A 9,020-nucleotide genomic window follows, 5' to 3' on the forward strand; every position below is an offset into this window, starting at 1 on the left:
ATTGTTAACTTTCGTCTCATTTGGTTTATCATTTCAACTTTATTCGTATACTTACCGCCCCCGCCCCCGCACATTTGCAACCAAGTTGCAGACATCTTTTACTAACAAGGACATCTTCTTTTTTTTTTTTTTTTTTTTTTAACGTTTTATTTATTTTTGAGACAGAGAGAGACAGAGCGTGAACGGGGGAGGGGCAGAGAGAGATGGAGACACAGAATCGAAAGCAGGCTCTAGGCTCTGAGCTATCAGCCCAGAGCCCCACGCGGGGCTTGAACTCGCGGACCGCGAGATCGTGACCTGAGCCGAAGTCAGACGTTTAACCGACTGAGCCACCCAGGCGCCCCAACAAGGACATCTTCTTACATAATCACAGGCCGAGTAAAATTAAGACATTACATACTGATAGTTTGTGAACCAATCCACAGTTCACATTCAAGTTTTTCCAATTTTCTGTATGATGTCCTTATTTCCCCCACATCCAGGGTCTAATACAGGAGTTGCATTTAGTTGTCATGTCTGTTTAGTCTCCCTGATTCTGAAACAGTTTCTCAGCCTTGGTGTGCTATGACCTTCACATTTTGGAAGAGGACAGACAAGTTGCATTGAGAACGTAATCAGCAGGGATCTTTATTTAAAAATTAAGATTTTTTTTTTTTTCGGGGGCGCCTGGGTGGCTCAGTCGGTTAAGCCTCCGACTTCAGGTGATCTCAGAGCTCAGCTGGTGAGTTCTGCCAGCTTAGAGCTCTGTGCTGACAGCTAGAGCCTGGAGTGTGCTTCAGATTCTGTGTCCCTCTCTCTGTCCCTCCCCCCTCTCAAGAATAAACAAACATTAAAAAAAAATTTTTTAAGGAATTTCTTTTTTTAATTTATTTACTTAAAAAGAGAGAGCGAGCACGAGCAGGGGAAGGGCAGAGAGGGAGAGAGAGAGAGAATCCCAAGCAGGCTCTGAGCTGAGCCTGATGAGGGGTTCAGCCTCACGACTGTGAGATCATGACCTGAACCGAAACCAAGAGGCAGACATTCAACCGACTGAGCCATCCAGGTGCCCCTAAAAATTAAGAATTTTAAGATGGAGACAGCAGAGTGTGAACGCAAGCATGGGACCCATCCTTGTGCAGGCCCTCTGAACCTGCACAGGTCAGAAGTCCACGAAGCTGGCCAGTTACTTTACTTCAAACTTCCTTTGAGGGAATACTTCTGTTTGGGCTTCTGGTCCAGGGCAGTGGCCAGAGGTAGGTTGCCTTTTGGTGCCAGTGCAACGTATAGGCCACCTTGGAGACAGTACGATTTGAGTTAGCCTTTGGTGCACAGGTATTCAGGCCCATATCAGCCACCAGCCACCAGCCTGTTTTGGTTCACAGTCAGCGTTGTTAGTGCCTGAACTCAGACCCCTCTTTGAACCACTGCCCCCTAAGGCCAGTTAGAGTCAGTGTACTGGATTCGATAGTGTTCCCCCAAATTGACATCTTTCCCAGAACTTCAGAATGTGACCTTTGGAAATAGGATCTTTGCAGAAGTAATTCATGAAGATGAAGTCATAGTGGAATTGGGTGGGCCCTAGATCCAGCCTGACTGGTGTCCTTGTGAGAAGACACACAGAGAGAGGCATGCACAGAGGAAAGAAAGCCATGTGAAGAAAGAGGCAGAGACTGCCAATACAATGACAAGCCAAAGAGCACCAAAGATTTCTGGTAACTACCAGAAGCTAGGAGGGAGAAACAGATTCTTCCGTCAAGAAGTCAGAGCCCTGCTGACACTTTAATTTTGGAACTGATACAGTCAAAGCCCTCACATGAACCCCCAAGAGTGGCTCTGAGGCTTGTGGGGGAACAAGTTAGTTCAAGTCAGTTAACCACATTCAAAATGATTTCCTTTCTGGGGTTAAATGATCCAGCTTGATGCAAATATATTGATGGGAAGGGATTATGTCTTTCTTAGCTTTACATCCAGGAGTCAAAAATCATTAGCAAACAAACCCAGACCTGCCACCAGCTTCCTTGCCCCAGGAAGTCTTCTTTTCTCTAGGTCAACTGGGCGATGTGGGTGCAGGCAGTCTCTAGTGAGTTCTGACCTTTGGTCTCCTCCCAGCTTTGTCACTCCTTTAACAAACACATAATATGCACATAATATCTAAGCACATATGTGCTATTGAAATTCTCCATTTGCTGAGAAGCCTATGACATTAATTAAACAAGGAGGCCATCGGATCGATGTGGCTTTATGCAAAGGCTGCTGTTAAAAAACAAAATTCAACTGAGTAAATTTAAAGATCAAATTGACTTTATTCAACGACTCATGAACTAAGCAGCATTCCATCTAGCAAATAGAAAGGAGCTCCAAAGAGCCGTACAAAATGAAAGGCGTTTATAAGCAGACAGGGAGTGAGACAAAGAAAGATTGTTTCTGGCAACTTCACCTTCCTTTGGGGCAAGGGCAGGGGCCTATCTTGTAGATGATTTCACTAGTGCTGACCAGGTTACTCCAGACTGGAGTTAAAACTTTCATTCCTGGAAGAGGCTGAAACTGCAGTTAAGTTAGGTATTAAGTCTTGGTTTGCTGATGTGGGGCTTGGCATATGTGACTCTATTTGGGGCCCGTTGTCTCTTTCTTCCTTCCTTCCTTCCTTCCTTCCTTCCTTCCTTCCTTCCTTCCTTCAGGAAAAGTCTTGGGCCAGTAAGTAAGATCTGTGGCCCTGTATGGCATTGCCTCCCTTCTTCCCTCCCTCCTTCCTTCCTTCCTTCCTTCCTTCCTTCCTTCCTTCCTTCCTTTCTCTCCCTCTATCTCTCTGTTTCTCTGTTTCTCTCTTTCTCTCTCTTTCTCTCGTTCTTCTTTTCCTCTCTCCATACAACGTGAGCCTCGAACTGAGGATCCTGAGATCAAGAGTTGCGCGCTACACGACTGAGCCAGCCAGGTGCACCTCTTTTTCTTTAACACTGCCTACAGAAGCAAACGAGAACCCAAGACTGTAAATGCCTCAAGGTTATGAAACCAAAATGCTAAGAATGGCCATTTACAAACAGCTTTAACTAACAGTCAACTAGGCATTAAACTATAGGCAACCAATTCCCTGTCTTTATTTTCTCGCTTTCTTTGTTGAGGTCTTTCCCCTGGCTCCTCTCCACTTCAATTTGGTACTGCTGGATTTGAATTGATTTTTGCTCAAATAAACCCTTAACATTTTTAATATACCTCAGTTTATCTTTCAACAAGCCCGAACCCACAGTTCCAGCCACACCAGCTAACTAACTCAGGGCTGTCTCCTCTGCTCATATTTATCCTTCCTTAGGAATACCTTTGTCTCTTCTCAACATTCTCATCTGGCTGTATAGTCACTTGTGTATTCAACAGATTGAGGGCCTCCTCTGTGCTAGAGGCTGATGAAACAGACAGCATGGCCCTGCCCTCGTGGAGGGCACACTAAACAACCCAAGTGTGGTGGGAAGAAGCAGGATGGAGAAAGAACCATGTCTTAGGGGGAGGTGGCAGGGAAGGCCTCTCGAAACCCATTGTAGACTGAGTAATAAGGGACCAGAAAAAAGGGACAGCTGTGGGAGATGCAGGGCCAGAGCCTCACAGGCAGAGGGCACTATAGAGCCCGGAGATGGGCTGGAGCTTGGTCGGGGAGGGTAGAGGAGGAAGGGTCAGGCCAACGCCAGATCCTGCAGGGCTCCAGGGAAATTCATTTGGATTTCAGCCTAAGTGGAAACAGGAAGCTACTGGAAGATCTTGGGGTTTTTTTGTGTGGTTTTTTTTTTTTTTTTATATAATGGTTTTATTGAGGTATAATTTACATACCATAAAATTTAACTGTTTTAAAGTGTACGTGTCAATGATTTTCAGTAGATGTTGCAGAGATAGCATATCTTAGTCCAATTTTAGGACGTTTTCATCACCCCCAAAAGTTCTGTTGTGTGGTTCCACTTGTTTTCAGTGTCTGGAAAAGGCGAATCTGGAAGGACAGAAAGCAGATTAGTGGTTGCCTGTAGTTGTGGCTGGGAGCAGGGAGTGACTGCAAATAGCATGAGAGGGTTTGAAGCTAGACGCTGAATGAATGGGGGTTGGGGATTGGACCTCTTCCTCTGTCCTCCGTCCGCATGCTGCCTGTGAGTTTATCCACTTTTTTCAGCTTTTGAGCACACATTTCCCGAAGATGCCTCTTCTGTTGCTGCTTATTTTTTTCATGCATTCAGCAGTCTCTGACTGAGAGCTCTAAGCTCTGGCAGGACATGGAATATAGCAAGTATCTTGTGTTTCTTTCATCCAGAGCCTGAACAATGCTTATGCATTACTGTCAGCTTATCGATTGAAGGAAAGAATACCATGTCTAAGCAGTGCACCCTGTCTTTCCCACCACAAGTGCAATCTGATTCATTATAACTGTTTCTTTTCTTTCTTTTTTTCCAAGTTTTATTTTTAAGTAATCTCTGCAACTAACATGGAGCTCAAACTCAAAACCCCGAGATCAAGAGTTGCATGCTTCGCAAAGGAAACAATCAGCAAAACTAAAAGGCAACCGACAGAATGGGAGAAGATATTTGCAAATGACATATCACATAAAGGGTTAGTATCCAAAATCTATAAAGAACTTATCAAAAGCAACACCCAAAAAACAAATAATCCAGTGAAGAAATGTGCATAAGACATGAATAGACACTTCTCCAAAGACATCCAGATGGCCAACTGACACATGAAAAATGCTCCACATCACTCATCATCAGGGAAATACAAATCAAAACCACAATGAGATACCACCTCACACCTGTCAGAATGGCTAACATTAACAACTCAGGCAACAACAGATGTTGGCGAGGATGCAGAGAAAGAGGATCTCTTTTGCACTGCTGGTGGGAATGCAAGCTGGTGCAGCCACTCTGGAAAACAGTGTGGAGGTTCCTCAAAAAACTAAAAATAGAACTACCCTACGACCCAGCAATTGCACTATTAGGTAGTTATCCAAGGGATACAGGTGTGCTGTATGGAAGGGACACATGCACCCCAATGTTTACAGCAGCACTATCAACAATAGCCAAAGTACGGAAAGAGCCCAAATGCCCACTGATGGATAAATGGATAAAGAAGATGTGGTATATATATACAATGGAGTATTACTCAGCAATCAAAAAGAATGAAATCTTGCCATTTGCAACCATGTGGATGGAACTGGAGGCTATTATGCTAAGTGAAATTAGTCAGAGAAAGACAAATATATGACTTCACTCATATGAGGACTTTAAAAGTCAAAACAAATGAACATAAGGAAAGGGAAAGAAAAATAATATCAAAACAGGGAGGGGGACAATACACTAGAGACTCATAAATATAGAGAACAAACAGAGGGTTACTGGAGGGGCTGTGGGAGAGGGGATGGGCTAAATGGGTAAGGGGCATTAAGGAATCTACTCCTGGGGCGCCTGGGTGGCGCAGTCGGTTAAGCGTCCGACTTCAGCCAGGTCACGATCTCGCGGTCTGTGAGTTCGAGCCCCGCGTCAGGCTCTGGGCTGATGGCTCGGAGCCTGGAGCCTGTTTCCGATTCTGTGTCTCCCTCTCTCTCTGCCCCTCCCCCGTTCATGCTCTGTCTCTCTCTGTCCCAAAAATAAAAAAAAAAAAATGTTGAAAAAAAAAAAAGGAATCTACTCCTGAAATCGTTGCTGCACTATATGCAAACTAATTTGGATGTAAATTAAAAAAAAAAAAAAAAGTTGCATGTTCCTACTGAGCCAAACAGGCACCCCCGATTTCTTAATGTCTCTCCCACCTTGACTTTCATCTCTCAGGACAGAGACTATGTCTGCTTTTCACTGCTTTCCCCTGGCACTTGGCACAGTCCTTGGAGCAAAGTAGGTACTTCATGGATATTTCTTAAACAAATGATGGGAACAGGGTCCTTGTTTGTTCTCAGCTGCATCTCCCTTGTCCAGAGGACAGCTTAGCACACAGTAGGTTCTCAGTTACTATTTATTGAATGAATGGATGTGGTATTTCACTGGGAATGACATCATTTGCCAGTAAACCCCAGAGGTGGAGGTGGTGTGGATCCTGGGTTTTCTGAGAAAACTCACTCACTGCTAATAGTCACTGAGCTCATTTAAGTCTCAGGCAGCGTGTGAGGGGCCAACCTGCACCATTTTATCAGATCTCCTCCTGAGTCCTAAAGGTGGGTGTTATTATGATACCCATTTTACGGAAAAGGAAATGGAGGCACAGAGAGGGCAAGCTACTGACCCACGGTCACACAGCTGTAAGCAGAGGGGGCAGATGGTCCTGAAGCTTGAGCTCACAACTTTTCCTGTACGTATTTACATATTAAAGGGAAAAGCTTAAAAAACACAATGATTTATTTAACCAGAATTAGTCTTTTATAGTGAAATTGTTTATCTTGAACAGGGGGCCTATATGGAACACACTTTTGACAGGAATATTGCTGGAGCACCTGAAACCACAGTGGATGAGTGTGAACACTGAGGAAGGTATAGGGGAGCAAATCTTGCCACCCCAAGATATGCCTCTTTGGCGCACTGATTATTTTCAGCTGGTTATTTTTAAGAAACTGCAGACATGAGAGATGCTCTGAAAACTGAGAATTTACCCTTTTGTAAGAGATATTCATACATATAAGGGAAACACCCTTTTGTAGGGATGTCTCTCTCTGTCACAAAGCAGAAAGAGGGGGATGGATAAATAAATCTCCAGAAACTGTTATCAATAGAGACAGCATGGACTTAAATCTACTCTTGCTTCCTGTGCTTTCCCCAGGAGCCTCTCATAAATGAGAGGCTCATCCCCAACACCTTCTTTTGTCTTTAGCTGGAGATGGTATTCATTCATTTTATTTATTTATTTATTTATTTATTTATTTATTTATTTATTTTTTGGGACAGAGAGAGACAGAGCATGAACGGGGGAGGGTCAGAGAGAGAGGGAGACACAGAATCGGAAACAGGCTCCAGGCTCTGAGCCGTCAGCCCAGAGCCTGACGCGGGGCTCGAACTCACGGACCGCGAGATCGTGACCTGGCTGAAGTCGGACGCTTAACCGACTGCGCCACCCAGGCGCCCCTGGAGATGGTATTTAAAGTGATACCTTAGGGGTGCCTGGGTGGCTTGGTCGGTTAAGCGTCCGACTTCGGCTCAGGTCATGATCTCACGGTCCGTGAGTTCAAGCCCCGCGTCGGGCTCTGTGCTGACAGCTCAGAGCCTGGAACCTGCTTCGGATTCTGTGTCTCCCTCTCTCTCTGACCCTCCCCCATTCATGTTCTGTCTCTCTCTGTCTCAAAAATAAATAAACGTTAAAAAAAATTAAAAAAAAATAAAGTGATACCTTAGATCATTGTGGGGAGTGGGTCTCTCTCACGTATACAGGCAGTATGCATGTTATTGAACTTTTTTTTTTCTTCTATTAATGTCAACTTAATTTCTAGACCAGCCGAAAGAATCTTGCAGGGTAGAGGAGCATGTGATGGAAGAGACATTACTTATGCCTCTGGATGTACACGGTCAAGGCCCCCACCCTAGATGTGCCCCTTATCTAACTGTAGATATCCCTTGATGTCATACAGGTCCAGGCCTTGGAGACCCCACTGTTCTCAGCCTTGGCGAGCATCAGTGTCCCTTAGGAGCTTGTCAGAGAGGCACGTTCCCAGGCCCCCTCCCGGTGGCTGAATGAGAATCTCTAGAGGCAGGGTGGGGAATCTGCATGTTTAACAAGGCTCCCCAGCAGGTTCTGATGCCAGCTGCACAGGCCACACATTGAGAAACTCCTCTGGGAAGGCAGTGCCCTGGTACTGGATATAACAACAGTGTTCAGAATATGGGAGGGGCACCTGGGTGACTCAGTCGCTTGACTGTCCGACTCTTGGTTTCGGCTCATGTCATAATCTCACGATTTGTGGGTTCGAGCCCTGCGTTGGGCTCTGAGCTGGCAGCGCGGAGCCTGCTTGGGATTCTCCCTCTCCCCCCACCTCTGCCCCTTCCCTTCTTGCGTGCTCTCTCTCAAAATAAATAAACATGAAAAAAACAAAGAATGGGAAATGAAGGCCCACCTCCACATCATGTTACATGCTCATGTAATTTATCTTTAATAAGAAGCTGAGGTCTGGGGTGCGGGAGTGATAAAGAGATTCATCCTTTGGTGTTTTTACCTCTTCTTGGTGCCCTGCAGCAACCGTGATGCAAGGAAGTCACAATTCAGAGGGGGTTCATCTTGCAAATTTTTCTTCCCATGTCTCCATTCTGCATTAGGATTCTCTTTTCCTGAAAGTGACTTACAGACCCAGATGTCTGCTAGAGTCCTCCTCCTTCCCCCTCCCACCCCCGCCCCCCTGCCCTAGTTTGGTAATTTAAACCTTCTAAACGTGTATCAGCGTCAGGCCCCAGTGACTAATCCAGCCCCAATTCAGGAAGGATGGGGCTGGGGCATAATCCCCCCTAATCCGGTTGTGTGCCCCCCACCTCTCTCTAGGCTGTGTGCCTGTCTTGGTAAACTTTGGTTTGTGGGATAGTGTGGGAGAAATCCTTGAAGCATATGGAGCGCCAGGTGGGTATTAAATTCTGCCCCTTGGTTCCCTAAGAAAGCTAGCAACTCGAAAGCAAGTCAAACTTGTCAGCGAAATCCAGGACCGTTTCGGCGTGCCTGACAATTTAAGAGCACTTTCAGGAAAGCATCCAGGGGCACAAGCAAAGAGGATTAGACAGAGGAAACTAACTCCCAAGAAAAAGATTTAGAAGAACCACTGCCCCCACCAGGTTATTCAGCTGAGCACAGAAGGAGCCTGGGTGTTTTAATTCAGGTTCTCAAATACAACTAAATAATCACATCAGGACAATCAGTAGCTGCTTTTCACTTTGAGGCAAAACAAGATGATGGACTTAAAGACACTTCCAGCCCAAGGACAGGGTTTTTAGCTGATTTTTCTACCCCAGAGTCTGATTTTGACATGCGTCCGCACGTAGCCTGAAATCTGCAGCATAGACAGCACCACCTGGACCTGTGGTAACGTTCCAAAGGCCTTTCCTTGAATACTA

Source organism: Panthera uncia, chromosome E1, assembly GCF_023721935.1.
Source record: "Panthera uncia isolate 11264 chromosome E1, Puncia_PCG_1.0, whole genome shotgun sequence".
Taxonomy (NCBI): Eukaryota; Metazoa; Chordata; class Mammalia; order Carnivora; family Felidae; genus Panthera; species Panthera uncia.